Source organism: Polistes dominula, unplaced genomic scaffold, assembly GCF_049000335.1.
Source record: "Polistes dominula isolate Pdom_NZ unplaced genomic scaffold, Pdom_raw_medaka contig_25, whole genome shotgun sequence".
NCBI lineage: Eukaryota > Metazoa > Arthropoda > Insecta > Hymenoptera > Vespidae > Polistes > Polistes dominula.
Genome location: NW_028301094.1, coordinates 4072728 through 4091909, shown reverse-complemented (window position 1 = coordinate 4091909; position 19182 = coordinate 4072728). Strand labels below are relative to the sequence as shown.

Sequence of the window (19182 nt, the reverse complement as noted above, 5' to 3'; positions counted from 1 at the left end):
TAAATTAGCGGTCACGATTGCGGTTGTATTCGTATTTGTTACTTACCGTATCGGTCTAACCGAATGTTTACAGTTTTCATTGATCCTCTACATAATAATATTTCAACGTACGTAACCATGATAAAAATATCATTGTATCTTTCTCTCTTTTCCTTTTTCTTTTTTTTTGTCAGTTTGTTAATTAAGAACATTTTCTTTAATTTGATCGAAAATAATCAACGAATCTTGTTTAAACAATAGGGATCCTTGGTTAGGACGAACGATTAAAAAGAACAAAAATAAAAATAAAAAAAAGCAACCACGTAGAACGTGACATAGAAATAGATAACAATAGGCGTTATTCGATGATTAGAAAAGTCAATCTTTGGAAAAGTCGCGATAAAAGGGTACGTCGTCGCGCGATCTCTCGCGACACGATTGGCATAGGACGAAGGTAAGGGTGAAGAGGATGTAAAGAGGGAGGAAGGGTGGCAGTCGGGACTAGTGCGCGTGCGCAAACGGAGGGATTGGTCGTCGTGCCGCCGTGCCGGCCGAGCCCGTGGCCGAGCGTCATCGGCAGTCATCGGCGAACCGCGATTGAACTCTCGTCGGCTCCTTTATAGGGTTACAGAGACAGATAGATAGATAGATAGATAGATATAAAAGGAAAGAAATATTGAAGAAATACGATAGACTGAGAGACAGTTGCAATATATATAAGCAAAAAGAAAGACAAATAAGGGAAATATAAAAAAAAGAGGGAAAATAATAATTGATTTGTTAATTATCATATAGTTCTATTTGTTTTCATTTTTATTACGTATTAGTGCAATACCTAAGATCAGGAGTAACACAATACGAAAGAACAAAATTTGGATGTTTTCGTTTGAAACCAAATTTTTGATAATTATGTTTCGTTGAATAATTTGTATATTTTTTATTTGTTTGGATATTCGATCGGCAACTTACGAAAGATAGGTTACGAAAAAAGTCGCCGGTTTAGTATCGCGTGAATCGTTCTTTCTCTCTCTCTCTCTCTCTTTCTTTCTTTCTCTCTCGTGTGTTTCGTTGTTGGAGAGACTCTTCGCGTAGGTGTGGTGTGTGAAAAAGGATTTTCTGTGACGAAGAACGAGTATCCCCTAACGTCGTCCAAGCAACTACTACGATATATTACCATTGCTGTTACACGACGTTGAGGAGAAGGACGACAAGGACGACAAGGACGACGCTGCTATTGCTGTTGGTGGAGGTGGTGGTGGTGGTGGTGATCGTCGTCGTGGTGCTGCTGCTACTGCTGCTGGTACGACTAATATAGGAGCGTGCACCAAGAAGAGACGTAGTTGTACTAGGAAGGAATTGGACGTTGGCCTTGCATCCGGAGATTGATGAACGTGTAAAGGAGAACACGACGGAGTATATTGGGAAAACGCGTCGCGCGCACCACTCTCGACGAATGGGGTACGTAGTTAGAAATAGTCCTCCCGATCGTCGTTCACCTCTATGCTGTATCTAGCCGATCCTCGTTTAACTCACGTCAATCGTGCTTGCAGACGAACTCTTCGTAACGGAAATAGTTACGATCGATCTTTAGGGGTATGCAATTTTTTACGCGTATCACTTTTATTTTATTTTTATTTCTTCGAACATTCTTTTTTTTGTATTACGTTGTATTACGATAAATTGTGTTTTTATTCGTTCTCTCGTAAATTTTTATTTTTCTCTTTTTTTTTCTTCAACAAAATGTTATCGCGTTATATACTACTACTATTACTTTCACTCGTTGAATTGAATATTAATATTGTTTGCATCGTCGTGTAATTAATATTTCTCCATCAGTTTATTATCAATTTATATATAGACAATATTTTATATTTATTTATAGCGGAAAGAGAGAGAGAGAGAAAGAGAGAAAGTGTGTGCGCGCGTGTTATAAATTTTAATAATGATTACGGATATATTCGAATATAGTCTCTCTTATTATTTTTCTCTCTCTCTCTCTTTTTTCCTTTTTTTCCTCTTTGTTTTTTTCACTCGTTCATTCGTTAACGCGCGTTTTTGCTCTCGCTAATTTCATGCATCTGAGGAAACGAGATGAAATTCACTGGATGCAAGCGTAAATCGAAGAGGAATGCGGGACCCTGTAAAAGATTCGATCCGAGCGTTTTCTTCTATTGCTTCTCGCATTCTAGGTGCTCACGATTTATCCCGTTCTGTATCGTTCAACGGCATATATATTAATCTTTTATCGTCCTGATCGATAATCGAACCACTTGATTGCGTTCACGCATTACGAAACGCCGATTTCGCTAAAGTTTTTTTCGAATGTGTTTTTACAATTTTTCTTTTTTGTTTATTTTTTTTTTTACAAAACGAGATCGAACGAGATGAAGAGAAAGAGAGAGATCTCGTCTCGTCGAAATTGAATTAAACTACACTAGTTTCACGAAATACACGCTCTAGGTTGTGGTATTGGCGTGGCCAATACAGTTTGTAATATATTGCCATCGCAATATGGTGTCTCTCAAAAGTTGAACGGGGGTTTGCGGTCGCAGTTACATTACTCCATTAGATCTTGCCCTCTCGCTCTCTCTCTCACAGACACACACACACTCACACTCTCTCTCTCTGCCTCTCTCTTTCACTTACTCTTTGTATCTGTCTCATTCGCTTGTTCGTACACTGTACAACATGCTAGTCTCGAGCCCATTCGTTGGCTCGGGTTTGTTGGCTATCGAATGAACGCTACGAATTTCACGAGATGGAACAAGAAAGGTGGGAAGAAGAAAGCTTCCACCATTTAAATGGGTTTAAAATCGCTAATTTCAACGTAGTGGCGACTATGTATTTATAGTATATATAATATATACGATATGTGTGTATACATACATACATACGTATATTCGTGCTGACGCGTCCTACCGTGAAAAAAAAAAATTGCAAAAGAAAAAACAAAACAGGAAACTCGATTTTGAAAAGCACCAACAAAAATGGAGCGATGAAGGTACCGACGGAAGGTTTTTTTCTTCCTACCTACGTGCATCGTTGAGCAAAGATGAAGGAGAACATATAAAAAAAATATATAAAAGAGAGGAAGACTAAGGAGAAACGAAAAAATGACTTGCCGAGTTTCCGATGATATATTGGTTACCGGCAAGTATGCACGCGCGCGGACGTGCGTTTGTGTGGGTGGCTTGTGTATAGGTCTCTCTGTTTCTATGTATATACACTGTGAACGCAGTAACGGAGATTCTTTCGATTCGGAGCTTCATTTTTTCAAGTAATTTTTATAAAAGCTCTTTGAAAGGACCGTTTCGAGGCACATTGAGGAGATTATGAATAGGTACGATTTCTAAATGCGCGCGCGCGCACGCGCTCGTGCGAATATGAGGACAACCGAAGAAGGATCGTTGCCGTTTTCTTTCTCTTTCTCTTCCTATTTTTCTCTCTCTCTCTTTCTCTTTATTTATGCCTCCATTATTACAGTTAGAAATATTTTATTGCGCATTATTCGACGCCGTATTTTATCGAAAGTTTATCGAATCCTCATCGTTGTGTTGTTGTTGTGTCGTTATCATCATAGTTTAACTTTAAAATTTATCACACCCACACACGTGTTTATCTGTTTCCTTTTTTATACACATTATTTACATTGGTGCCTTATAAACAGCACATTTTAGCACATTTACATCAACGACGATCGATGTTCTTCTTAGGCGAATGAGAAATACATTTTCACGGAACGCAATAGGTATATGTGGGTATATATTTAAACGTGATAGGATATAAATATACGTGTAGATTTATTGTACGAAATATTCGTTCGACTTTTCTTTCTTCCCTTCTTTTTTCTTTTTTTCTGTAAAACTTTATTCCCTCTATCTCAGTCTCCTATTCACTTTTTTTTACTTGATTTCATCTTACCAGGTAGGAGGCATCGATCATAGGAAAAAAGGGTTGCTTTACAAATTCTCCGAAGAAGGTCATAATCGTGTCTGAAAATTATTATGATCGTCAGACACGTGATTCCGACGTTTTCCTTTATAGCCGCGATAAATCTATTGCCTTTTTTTCGGCGAATCGTTTCTAAAACTCGGCCAAGTTACAGATAGAAACGCGATAACGTCGAAATGCGGATATCGATGTAGATGAGAGGAACTAGTCTCTCTTTCTCAAACTTACTCGACTATTATACGAATGGTAATGCGATTACTAATCGAAAGAAATTTTCCGACGCTCAATTCTCAATTATTTCATCCAAGAAATTAATCGTCTCGAGCGAACATAATTAGCAGAACTCTAGTCTAATAATAAGAATCCACGATATAATTTATGGACAAAAAAAATAGTAAGAAGATTTTTCGCGTATATTTTTTTAATGAGAAAATTTCTAAAACGTTCTTGCAACGAGCAAAGAAAGGTTATACTTTTTATTAGACGTTTAATTAGTATACTACAAAGTCAAAGAATGATATAAATAAGATGAAAGATGAAAGAAATCAATTGGGAAAAGAGTTTATATTTTATTATTATTATATATATATATATAAATTGTTTTTCAATTAAACTATAAATCATCGATCCATCGATGTCGACGGATATCTGTTTGGTACTCTTCTTCGAATACCTTTCTGCTGACGTAAATTCAATAACAGCGACTCTCCCACTCTCTCTTTCTCTTTCTCTTTTACTGTTCGCGACGTACATTGAATCGAAGGTAAATTAACGCAACGCGTTAACGATCGATATGCGGATATTCGTCGCTAATTGTGTGTATACTCCCCGACCGCCGTTGTAATTTTAATTATATGTCAATGATAGATGCATTTATTAAATTAACTGACAAATTGATCCGGCGAACTTGTTCGCGAAATACACTACCGTTATAGTACTAATAGTAGCCGATAGCGTATGAGCACGTTGGTCGATTGGTAACGATGTCATCATTAACGTTTCTAATGAAAGAGGGTGAATTGTTAAATACAGATATGTTTGAGAGTAAGGGGGTGAGAAAGAGAGAGGTAGACAGATAGGTAGGTAGGTACCTGCTAAGTCGGAAGAAGTATGAAGATGACGATGAGACGAGAGTTGGAAGCTTTGAGAGACTTGGAAATCCAAAGATGGAAGGAGTGAGAGAGAGAGAGAGAGTACAGTGAAGTGGTACCTTGGTATAGTCTTGAAGTAGCAAAGAAGAGTTACGAGTATGAAAGAAGGAGAAATAAGAGAGAGAAGGTAACAGAAAAGATAGAATAAGACTTGAGAGACGCCACTACTTCCTGGACCTTCCTTAGATACCTTTCTTCGTTTACCCTTTTCTTACCTTCTTCTTTCTCTCTTTTTATTTTGTGTCTTCGTTCTTTCTTCGTCTTCTCATAAGCAACCTTCTTCAACACTTACCAGCTATCCTGCGGGAAAGTAGAAGGAGCTTTGACGTCTGCACCAAGCAAGTTCTCTTCGGTTTCTCTCTGACATTGCTTTGCTCCGTGGGAGACCAGAAATCTCATAAAAAAAAATCGCATAGACTTAGAATGTTTCGACTTGTTTTCTTTCTTTCTTTCTTTCTTTTATTTTCTTTTATATTTTATTTTTCTTGGTTTCTTTATTTCTTTCTTTTCTTCAACCCCGTCTACTACAGTAGGGGAATATACACATAGAATGGAACCTTATGGAGACTCTTTTATATGGTTGTTCTACTGAAAGCAACTCGATAGATTAAGCTAATTTAACGAGTTAGTATTATTCTTGTAATTTTATTTTCTTCTTTCGTGCGGGAAAGTACGAATGGAGAAAGAGAAAACGATCAAGGTAAATTTGTAATCTCGCAAAATTTGATGTGGAAAATTGAAAATTTGTGCTCTCGTTGCGTTTATGTGTGTCGATTGTGCGTTTCCGTGTGGGATTTTGGGTTTGCCAAGGGAAAACTCTACTCGGACGAACGAACGTCAACGAAGTCACGTGCGACGAACCGAAGTGTATACATTCGAAACGACTTTCAACGGATTCTATCCGGCGCCGTTCTAACCACGCCGTGTTCCAAAAACACGATTCGACGTCGATTCCAAAGATAGAATCTTTTGGCTCCGCTTTGCGTACCGCAGACTCATTTTTGTCCTTCTCTTTTTCTCTCTCCCTCTTTTTCTCTTTCTTGCTTTCTTTCTTTCTAGTTCGTTCTCTCGCTCGTTATCGATCCTCCGCGGTGAAATTCGCGAACTCCCTCAAGCTATTCCTTTCAGTAAATTCGATGTCAATACGTTTTAGCCTGAGATTATGCGGCGAGCTTGATTAAAATCGAACGAATGTAAGTGCACCGTGCAAGGGATAGCGTGTTCTACCATTTCTGCAAATTTTAACAAAAGGATTTCGATTTGGGTCGAACTAATCGCGAAAATGACGAATTATTTTAGAAGGATTGGCAAAATTTAACTTTTAAATTTCATATCTATTTTGAGTTACATGTAGAGCTAATTTTTCAATAAGAACCGAAAATAATTCAAATCGGTGGAATTAAATGCACCGTGAAATGTGTTATACAGCGTGTATTTTACAATTTTTAGAAATTCGAACGAAAATATATTTTGATTCTGATTTAATTAATTCGATGAAAATGACAAATTATCATCGATCAATTGATCATCGAGGATCAACGAAATTCAACTTAAAAAATATCACATAAATTGGGGATTATAGGGAAAGCCAATTTTTCGGTTGTACGATTTTACACGGCTTGTTGGCAAATATCGAACGGCATTAAGGATCCGCAGTTTACATCGTAATTTCTATGTGCTATGGACTGAATGGAAGAGAGAAAGAGAGAAAAGTGGTAAGGGGTAGGGGTAGAAGTATAGGAAGGTGGAGGGTAAAGGGTAATATACAATTTGTACTGCTAGCGCGTCTATATTTGCAAACGTCGGTAATCCGGCCCGTAATCGAGATTTATATCGTGCCGATCGGAATTACACTCACGGATAATACTTGCTTATACCATCGCATCTTGTTACCGGCCGCGTTATCCCGAATTGACCTGACCTCAAAACCGGCTCTGTAAAATTCGATTTACCTTTATGCATTTATCGGTTAAATGTGTATCGTTGTATAGATATTATTAAGTACTTTGCGATTGCGATTTCTACGTTTCCATTATGATTGTAACAAGAAAGATATATATAAAGGAAAGTATTTGAAAAAATAAAGCTTATAATTGACTTTACTCATACATGAATCGTGGATCGCAACCTTGGTATTAGTCAAGTCATTCAAATGTACGAATTATTACGATTGATAATCGGGAACGCGTTTGCGGAGAAATTAATGTGGCGAACGCAGCACGATATAATGCGTGCGTAAGACAAATACACGATCTACCTCTAGATATCCTGTTTAACCTACATTCGGCATTTCACGAGTACATCGCCGGTGGGAACGAACGGTGCCAAGCCCATGCAAATGCATAGGTAGTGCGGACTAATGACGTAAGTTGCATCGCGAATCCTACTGCATACTATGTGTTTATAGGTGTATTGTGTGCATACGTGTTTCGAGTAATGCTTGCGTATCACCGAGACACATCTTTCTCGATCCTTTGTTTTCCTCTCATCGTGACGGATTTCGAGCAAGCTTCTAAAGGAAGATCGTTTGAGAATCTTGCATCAGTATATCGACGTTGCTAAATTATCTGGAACGCAATCCTCGTTTATCGAGTTTTTAGATTCATTCCTAATTAACTAAGTGAACATTTTTCATTAATAAAATTTATAAGAGTTAAAAATGATTATCTATCTTAACGTCAATTTATTTATTCGATTAATACCATTTATATTTCAGTCTATATAAATAATATAATAGCAATGTTCTATAAATTATGAAAACTAATCCATATATCGTCAATAGCTATTACGTGAAACGTACGAATACATAAATGATTTATCTCGTTGAATCTATTTGAGTCAATCATATTATAAGCGAATATACATCACATCAATCATTATCGATAAGTATGATTATACGCATATTACCACTTACTTCACTATCTTTCTTTCTTATCTTCTCATTTCTTTTTCCCCCTAAAAAGGGAAATAGCCCCAAAACAGGGGAGAACGACAAACGAGCTTTTTATATACTTTCTTCGAATAACGATCTCTTTTCAATGATTTAACGAAGACGTTGTTGTTTAAGATTGTGTTTAATGATAAAAATAGAAAAGAGCAAATCAAGAAATGATACAAAACGAACAAATGTATTCGATATAACGGAAATAGGAAGCTAACCGATTATTCTGGCACGTTGAAGGTAAACGTAATGTAAATCGGTATATTCATCAAATGCCATAAATCCTCTCTATCCGCCAATTACGTAGGTAATCTGTAAATCCAAAATGTATTATTCTGTGTGCGCGCGCGCGTGTATGTGTGCGTTCGTGCATTCGTGCGTGCGTTTATGTTCCTATATGCGCCCTCCCCCTTTTCCCCATCCCTTTTTCTATTCGTGTACATCCAGGATATTGTTACGTATGCGAACGTGTTTACTTATGCTCGATATAGAGGCTTATCGTGCCAGTAGATTCTGACCCTTTGACCCGAAAGGATCGTCCATTGAAACGTCAAATCAATTCCGTTCAACGCCCGGTTCTGCTTTCGTCTGGTTGCACGACTACGACACTCGATACGCGAGCACTTTTCAAAACTTGATTTTCTACCATTCGTTCATCGATCAAATATACGCAATTTATTCGTAGGTACTAGTTTTGATTTTTATTTTTAAGTGTTTTTCTCTCTCTCTCTTTCTCTCTTCTTCTTTATCTATCTACCTATCTATCTATCTATCTATCTATCTATCTATCTATCTATCTATCTATCTATCTATCTATCTATCTATCTATCTATCTATCTATCTATCTATCTATCTATTTTCCAAATTAGACGTTTTTTAAAGTTAATCTCGAGTTCGCGATATTTTGATTAATTATTAACGATCATGAATAAATAATAAATCCAATGGAGAATATAAATTGAATGTGATACGATTCGAAAAGAGTTTTAACGATAACTCACTAATCAAACATTCATGCGTCTTTAGTCATTCAGGTCGAATCGAACATTTTATCGTATCTATCTAACTCGTTTTCTTAATACTTGTCTTTTTTATTCTAATTGTAAGATAAAACGAAAGATGATTTAATAATAATTAATACAGATATTTATGATGCATGTATAAGAGCCAATTATTTTTTCATAATAAATTCTCTTACAAATTTATTTAGGGAAAAGTATGACAAAGCCGTAAAAATTATATTTAACAAAATTGAATATTAGCTGCACGAACGATATAATAAAATAAAAGTTTCAATTAAGTTTATCCACGGTATGGAAAACAAACAATCAGTTTTGTTCTTCTTTTTATATAGAACATGTTATTTCGTTTGTATTAAAGGGTGCTAATTATTTCGTAAAAACACGTGTATCTTTAAAAAGGTTCTATTGCGAATATAGAGATAAAAAGATATTTACAGTACTTGTGTGCAAGTATGCGAATATTACGACTGTTATACTATCGGTCATCTGGTTCAACTGAATAACGAGATACACTGTTATAGATACGCATCCAATAGATAGACTGTTCTTTTCTAAATTTACTGTGTATTTCGCGAATCATTTTAATTGGCATGATAGTTAACGTTTGTACGTTTATTCGCATGTTTACGTGTTTATACGACTAATATGCTTCGGTTATTTCAAGTTAAATTCTCTACTACTCTTTGGTAGACTATGAAGCAAAACAGAAAGCTTAAAGTGAAGCAAATGCTGAAATTGCTTTTATTGTAAGCATAAACTGATGAGTTAAATTATGGTATTAAAAGGAAATACGCATGTATGTATTATTAACTTGAATGTAAGCAAACATTACCTTTTACCATATTCGGTTTGGCCTGACACTGATACGTGGAATGGACGGTTAAAATGTCGTCTGGCTGAAAACGTCATCTGTTCCCCTTGTCCAAAGTGAGAAACACTAACGTGGAAATATCTTTAGTGTGTTGCGACTCGAGCTTGTCTCTTGTCTCGAAAATATACGTCAGGGAAAGTGCTATGTTAGGGAATGATGAAAATTCAAGTTTCCCATATGCGTGTCTTGTCAACGCCTTGTAACAACTCGACGTATTATATGTATGTATGCATATAAATAATTCGTCTTTTTGCTTCTTTCTTTTTAATATCTTTATGTTACACTATCCTTGCCATCCTTCCTCTTCTACTATTGCAACCAGTACTAACATTATTATCATTATTATTGTAACATTCCTTCTTCTTTACAGGAACCCTTCCTATTTCCACTTAAAATTTTCTTGCCTCTTGCAAATCCTTTTCTAACACCCCCGCCTGCCCCCTCCCCCCACTAAATCCCTAAACAAACTCCACCATTTACTTAGTTTTCCTTTTTCCAAAATCCTCAGAGAAACATTCAAACTTTCGACCTAACAACACTTCCAACATAAGAGTATATTTCAACATATAAATTTCAAAGTTATTTACCGTTTCAGAAACAAACTCATATAGAATTCTTGGTACTCTCTGAACATGCCATGTAACACACTTTATTTTCCTTCTATTTTTTCTTTTCTCCTTTATTTCTTACGTTATCAACACGATTGGTATATCAGAGGAAACGCGATAAAGTATGATGGTAATAATGGTAATAATGATGATAACGAAATCTCTGGGTCCAACTATAGATTCTACTTCGTATGCAAAGTTGGTAATACGCATACGCAAGTTCGTGCGTAGAAGGGAGAGAACCCTTTTAAGATTCGATGTTAGATCCACAGGAGAGTAGAATCTTACTGTGAACAGGGAAGAGAGATATAGATAGAGAGAGAGAGAGAGAGAGAGAGAGAGAGAGAGAGAGAGATTTGACATCGCAAGACTTACCAAACTCGTACGATCCGAGTCTCGTGACTTCAATTAGCTCTTCCCTCTGTCGTCAAAGACATCGAGAGAGTAAGACGGATCATACGTTGAACTATACTACTACTTCTATATTACGAGAGGACGTCAAGAGTAAGATACGTCAAGAGAGAGCTCTTTACGTTTCTTCAGCTTTTACGATTGATATTATTCATAAATATTATATCTTTAAAGGATGTTTTAGAATAATTAATTTTAATTCTCAAATGTGATCGTGCATTTATTGTATAAATACCTTGTTTTAATAAAATTTTGTTCTAATATGACTTCGTTCATATAATATCGAAATCAAAGATACAAGGATTGATAATTTATTTTTTTTTTTAAATTTAATGACTGCAAATTAGTGAAATATTATATTTTGGAAATTTATTTGAAAATTTTAAAAAACAAAATTATATATTATATTGAAATTTATGTTAATTACAGTTTTATTAATATGCAAAATTATTTTACAAAATAATGTTTAATACTACTTAAGTAGAAATAATTATTCCGATACACATTTCGAGTATATATTACATATTACATATTATATATCATGTACATATATAATACATACATATATGTATACAAGTACAATAGTATCGAATTAAACGGGAGATACGATCAAAGTCAAGCTTTCTCAAACATGATCACGGATCGGGTCAGACATAGTGGTTCTATCATACGAAAGATCATCGCGTTGTGACTTTTGGTTTACATTACAGATAGCTCACGTAGCAAAGGATCTATGAAAGATGATGTATGCATTCACGTTGATATATAGAAATATCGATGGTTACTATTATAATTGAAGTGTCTATTGTTCTGTAAAAAAGAACAAACATATTATAATATTCTTTTTTTACGTGATTAGATCGTGAATGAGAGAAAGAAAAAGAAAACGTATACTATAATAAATAATAAAACTATATCTTTATATATAAAAATTTAGTGTGTCACATTTTAATTTCCAATGAGCTTCAAAACTACTGAACCGATCTTAATGAAATTTTTTTTTATTTTGTATGATTTTTTCCAATTCAGAATATAGGACAGTTTTTATTGCGATTATTTTTTATTTTTTATTGCTAATTTAAGGATTTATTATTTAGAGGTTATCTAGGTCTCTAGGTTCTATAAGTTTTCAGTAGATGGCGCTGTATTACAATTCAATTATTTCGATATATTCACGTCATACGTTTTTTTTTTTCAGATTTTCATATAACATATTTAATCTTGCTTTTTATATTTTTTCGTGTGTTATTATTTTAAGAACTCCATTCTAATTATGGTATTATTTTGTGTGTTGTTATTTATATATTATATATTATATATATTAAGAATTTTATGTCGTTTTATGCTTAATTTGAAGTCTCAGATATTATTAGTGAATATTGATTTGACTTTATTAAATAGTTTAGAATTATATTAAATCAACGTTTTATAACAAAGCCGCAGCAACGCGTGGCCGGAGTATTTTAGTATATATAGATATATATAATTTTTTGTTTAGTTAGAAGTTTCACGTGATGTGTTTACATTATGGTTTATATACGAATTCTCTTGTAAGTAGTTTGAAACAAGAACTGTGCGAATATTAATTGATTGTATGTTCCTGCCAATTTTTTCGTTTTCCTTGTCAATTTTTTAATTTATACAAAAAAATAATTTTTTGTTTCATTACATCTATTGTAGAGACTTTTAAGAATATGTATAAATTCATCGTTTCTAAAACATTAGTTAATAAACTATAATTTCACATCATTTTATTTCAAATTGATAGGTGTACGAATACTTTCTACACCCATTGTATATATACAATATATATATATATATATAAATTATAGAAACTATATTTAATTTATCCTTCATACGAAATTTTAAAAAAATTTTTCTTTATTTTTTCTCAACGTTGAAAATTGTAAGCGTTTAAAGACATAAATTCAAGAGATGAAAAGAGAGAAAGAGAGAGCGAGAGAGAGCAAGATAAAGAAGATTCATGCTAGTTGAAAATCTTGGATGTATATACTCGAGATGCTCGCTAGGGATATACAATATTAGTCTTTAAATTATTATTACAACGTAGCTACATGTAAGAGAATGAGAGAAAGTGGTCTCCGTTGTTAACGGCTTCCACTAACGTCTCTCTCTTTCTCACACATACACATGCATACACACATATTCTCGTTGGAGCATTATCACAGGCAGAATATATCTCTCGTCGTAGTTGTAGTCATAGTCGTCGTCGTTGTCGTTGTCGAGTTCGTTGAATTTTTTAATCCTATCGACGTGGCCCGGACGCCGTACCGGTTCAACTGAAAACCCTGTGCTTTCGCGCGCTCGTGAGCTCACGTATTTGCACGAAAACGCTCACGGCCATTAATCTTTCCACGTATGCGCTACACGCGAAGATCATATCTCCCGATAGTTAATCGAATGCAATGCATTCCAAAGAGAGAGAAAGAGGGAGAGAGAGAGGTTCCTCCTCTATGTCGTCGAAATTGTTTTGTTCGGATTATAGAGCATCGGCGTTTAATTCAATTACAAGACCAACCATTTAAAACGTTTCTACTTTTCAAACCTTACTCTCTACATATATACATATACCTATATATGTTGAATACAGTTAAATCTTGTATAGCCAGTAATTTGGTTTACGATTGAGGGGGTGGGGTGGGGACGGGTTCGCAAGAAATGCAAGAAAAATATTTTCATTTGATAAACGAGCAGCAACGATGTCTTGCGATACGAGCCAATTACAAAATAACGTTTTGTCGTATTTTGCCAACTGTGTATTTGTACTAATAAATAAAGTGCCGATTAATTTGTTCCATTTTTTACTTACGTCATTATTTTGTATTTTATATCATTATATTTATATATGAATAATAATAATAATAATAATAATAATAATAATAATAATAATAATTGTGGTAATAATAATTGAAATATAAGTACTTTCCATTACTAATACATTTTTGGAAGGGATTATTTTTTCTAACAGAATTACTATTTTGTAGACGCATTTATTCGAAATATTATTGTAACGAAATCATTGTCGAATATTTTATCATTGTATTTATAAGTAAAATTTTGTTTAATAGTATTCTTGTATAATGATCGTTCGATAAATTCACGGATACTCGAGAGATGTAACTTTTCTCTTTCTCTTTCTCTCTTTGTATGAAATGTAGTGAGAAATTCATTGGAACGGATCTTTGGACGAGATACTCGTTCGATGAAAAGCGCTTTCGAGAGCGCTAAACGCTTTAGGATGCGCAAAGGGGGAAATGCCATGAAATCGAGCAAGAGGGTTCACTCTGCTGTCAGGGACGAATACAAAAATATGTGCTTAAGCCCTCAATCGGCCGGGGTTGCGTCGCGATTTACATGAGAAGACAAAAACCTGCTTTCGAGGCGCCTCTTCTCTCTATTTCTCTCTATTTCTCTCTCTTTCTCTCTTTCTCTATCTGTCTATCTATCTATCTCTGTTTCTCTCTTTCTCTTTCTCTTTATTTCCTTCGTCTCGCTATACCGTACACATTTAGCCTATACAGCGAGAGTGCGAACACGGCGGAAGGAAAAGCTGGCTCAGCGGGACTTCCCGTCTAGTGCTTTGCATTTTACAATGGCAAAGATATTATGTAAAGCATCCGTGCACACACGTACCCCCTGTCTTACGCATACTTTCTTCTCTCTTCTATTTCCTCTTCTATTTTCTTCTCTCTCTCCTCTCTCTCTCTCTCTATCTCTCTTTCTCTTTTTTCTTTTTCTCACACGTATACACATTCTTTTACCTACTATGCTTCTGTGCGGTATTCCCCAGGTGAGCATACGTATGCCACTACGATCGTTCCACTCTCTCTTCTCTCTCTCTCTCTCTCTCTCTGTCTGTCTCTTTCTCTATCCCTATCTCTATCTTTATCTTTCGCATTTCTCTATTTCTCCTCTATCTCTTTCTTATGACTACATATGTACGACTTGGAGACGAAGAAAGAAAGAGAGAAAAAGTTAGCTACTTCTTTCTTGATCGTACGTGCCGCGAACGCGAGCACCTGTATCCTCGCTTGTTCGAGCATCTAAACTGTTTTTTTTTTTTTTTTTTCATTCCTTCCTTTATTCCGCTTCTTTATCGTAGCCTCACTTATCTCGCACGATTCCTTCGACTCCTGTTTGCGCGCAAAGTGTTTACGTACGTAAACTCTGTATGTATGCATGCATATATGTATATATGTATTCTATATACATATAGTATATATATATAAATGTATATATATACTTTAGATACGATCGTATTCACATCTTCTTGTTTTCCAGTTTTCTACTTGAACACTCTCTTTCTTTCTTTTTTAGTAAATTTCAAATCATGCATAAATTCTACCCCTCTTTTTTTTCAATTAATAATTTCCTATGTTAAGAATAAAGATACTTTATACATGCGAATTTTCAGTAGAACGAATGTTTTATGTTTTACTATCGTCAGTCGTATTTTCTCAAAGATTCGCATATTCGTGAAACCGTATTAACTTTACGTCAATGTGATACCGAATTGTACTGAAAAATTATATCTCAAACAACAGTTTATCAAGAAATATCATAAAAATCAATATTAACGAAAAGTTATTATAAGTTAATGTGTTTTATCGTAATAAAATTTGATACAATCTGTTGAAAATAGTCGTCGTTGATAAATCGTTCAACTTAGGTCAACTATAGTTGTCATTTAGGGTTAATTTTCCGGTAATATAATATTTTTATCGTTAATTAACAATTTTACATTTCAACGTATAAAGAGATACGTACCGATAAATGAAAATTATGAATAGAACTGTAATAATTATATTTATTTTTCTTATTCTTCTAATAATATAATAATATCGTTAGTTTTATTCTTTGAAATATTCGTATATCTCTTCTACTAGGTGGAAGGGTAGGCGTATTAATTTGCTGAGAAATTTTCGACGCGTGGCATGCGTGCGAAGCAGAACCATCGGCGTTGGTTATCCTACGAGGTATTGTCTTTGGTGAATTACATTCCGCAAATACCGTCAGGATCGGTGGCGGTCGTGCGAGCCACCTATGCCGCGATATCTCGCGGCTCGCATTGAGAACGCACGTTACGTGAAACCCGTATATGCGATGCGTTCTAACAACGTCCCATGACGATTCTCGTTTAAGAGAGGTACTGAAATCATTTGGTTATACTATCGAATTCGAACACTTCAGCAGTCTCCTCAACGGATTCCATCGGTCGTTGTCGTCGTCCAACCGATAACGGTATTTTACGGTACGAAAGTACGAATCGTTATAATTACTTATTATACGATTTATTTGTAATTTGATTTTTCTTTTTTTTTTATATTATTCATTTCTTTCTTCTTTTTGGTTTAGTTGATTTTTTTGGGTGTGTTTTTTTTCCAGCAAATTTCATTAATCAACGAAAAACATATTTTTTTTCTCTCTTCAAGGCAGTCAAGATGCAGGATGAAGAAGATTAAATTACAAAATTTTTATTGATACTCGATACGTATTTTTCTGTATAAAAGTATTTCGATGTTATATCCCAGTTTTATATACATTTTTATTCGTTTATTTCAACTGAAATTCGATTATTTCGACGTTAATGCTCGATTACGAATGCTCCTCGATTTTACGAAATTTAATATTCCTTTTGGCATGTATGTGAGAGAAAGAGAGAGAGAGAGAAAGTGAGAGTAAGAGAGAGAATTTTGAATTGATCGTAACAAGATACGTAATTGACACTTTAAAATCCCCCTCTTTTATTTTATTTTTCATCATGTCGAAGAAGAGAATTTCTCGATGAATTTCTATGAGAGTGTTGAATGTGTTCAATGGAAAAGCCATGGGTGGCCCTACCTCTATATTGGTTATTTCTCTTATTCGATACCGATCGATCGTTGTGGTAGAGGGTAAATTTATGAGACAATCCTTAATTACGCTCGGCCTAGAATCGGAGTAATCCACTTTGGAAAAGGAACGATCTTAGTGATGTAGAAACTGATTCTCGTATCTACGATCGAGCCTAGTTTATTATTCCTCGATAAAGCGGCGTACTTTCTTGATCTTATTCTATTTTTTACATTTTATCTTTACGTGCTAAAGTTTCTTACGTGTATTTGATATTTCATCGATTTATGTTAGCAATTGCAGCGACTGAAAAAGTTACTGAAAATGAAAGAGTGCAAGTAATATATATTTTTTAAAAATATGATATATAAATGCATAATTATCAACTAGAAATATTATATTTATGTGACAAAGTGGTAAAACTGAACTCTCATAATGCGTTGTCACCTGATAATAGCTTCTTACATAATTTTATCTACTTACGTAAATTCCTTTTCTTTTTAAAAGCAAAATTGTAGAAATTAAAAAAAAAAATATATATATATATATATATATATATATATATTTATTTATTTGAAGCACAAAATGAACATAAGATAACATTTTAAACATCGTTAACAAAATCTCAATACGCTTCTATACGTTCTATGCGCTTTTTTTAACGTGTTAGAAAACGCACCATAAATAAAGTTCACCGATCCAAAAGAGAAAATACTAATAAAAAAAACAAAAAAGAAGAAAAAGTCAATACAAGTTTAAACAAAACAAAAAAAATATTTATCTCACATATTTGTACAGAACAAAAAACAGTTTAAAATTCATGAAAAAAGAAAAAAAGAATAAAAGAAAAAAAAACTAAAATAAATTTTATTCTTGGTCATTTTTCATTTTAATTTTTAATACGTGTTATTTTACAGCTCTAGTGATATTTCGATTGGGTACGTTCGACGTATAGGGCTAACATACATAAAATACATTCTCTGTCCGCGTATAAAAAGTTCGCATAAATCGAGGTACAGTTGTATATGTGTTTAGATAAAAGTATAACAAAAAAAAAACATACACACACGCACAAAGATAGTAATAAAAATTTATGCGAAAGAGAGAAGAGAGAAACGATGAAAAAAAAAACGTTAACTCGAAACGTGAATCGGTCACATTTTCGTTAGCTATACTTAAGGTTTTTCCTTGCTTGATCTTCTGATAATAGCCAAGAACGCGTAATGTTCGGGTCATTCAGCTGCATAAAAGCTCAACTATACAAGGAAAAGCTTCGTCTCTAAGTTTCGAAAAGAGTATAAAAAAGTAAACGTATACTTTTATACCAATGTAGCTTAACGATTCTAGCTTGCTGTTAAAGCTCTCGTTCGGTTAAATATCTTCGTAGCATACTTTCGTGCGATCTAAGCTTCAAGGCAACGACTTATAGCGTTCCATTCGGTTCACGAACGAGCTGGCCAACGTGCACTCCATTCATCTAAGTTTCAATTTCTTCGGAAACGAGGAAGTGAATTCTCGTCTTGGCTTTTCCATCGAAGCCTTTTCTCGAAAGAGAACTTAATACTTTATAGACGAATTCCTTGTTTTTTATTTTTCGTATTTTTAAATAAAATTTATATATTATATGTATATATATATAAATATATGTAACTTATATTGCTTAACATTTTAGAAAAAAAGTTCAAATTATTAATTATTATTTCATAAAAAGTATCTACTGTTGTATACGAAAGTATTTACAACAGAAAGAATACTTTTTTCAAACCTAATATGTCTCATTAAAAATTTGTTTGACGAACGATAAACTCGGATTAGCATAAATGTTAATTAGTTACTTTAGATTGAATATAGACGATATATTGTATATACAATGTTATCATTTAAACTTCGGATTAATATTAAACTTATAATTATTTTGTTGATAAAAAATAATCAATAAAATGTGAACGAATGAAAACGATAATTTAATATACCAATTGTAAATATAATTATTTGCAAAATTTATTCGAGCGAGGGATTATTTTATACATATTAAAATTATTCGAATAAAAAGAGTAACATTACGGATAGTCCTCTTTTTTTTTTTTTGAGGAAAATCTCGTTCGATAATTTTGTTGAATATTTGTACATTGGATTGTTTTTAATTATTTATTAGTTAAAAAGTATTTCTTTTATTTACAATTTCGTGTTTAATATCCTTTTTAATGTTTACATTTGGTTTACGCCCGCGTGTCTTATTTTTCCTTCGTTCAGTTTGTCTTTGTCTGTCGAGCTGTGAACAATTATGCAAAGAAAATAGCTCAACGATTTCCAAATTTGTGTTGAAATTGATTGAGTTTGATTTCCTACATGATAAATATAAATCAGGTGTAGTAACAGAAGGTATTTAAATTTA

General features: G+C 33.9%; 1 protein-coding gene across 1 annotated transcript in view; it reads left to right on the top strand.

Moving 5' to 3' along the window:
* The first annotated feature begins 545 nt into the window (after positions 1–545).
* Positions 546–19182, top strand: part of LOC107063752 (uncharacterized) — a 260720-nt gene continuing 242083 nt past the window's right edge. Inside the window, exon 1 of the mRNA XM_015315817.2 lies at positions 546–1437. The gene's annotated coding sequence lies outside the window, so the exon portion shown is untranslated. The remainder of the gene's footprint in view (positions 1438–19182) is intronic.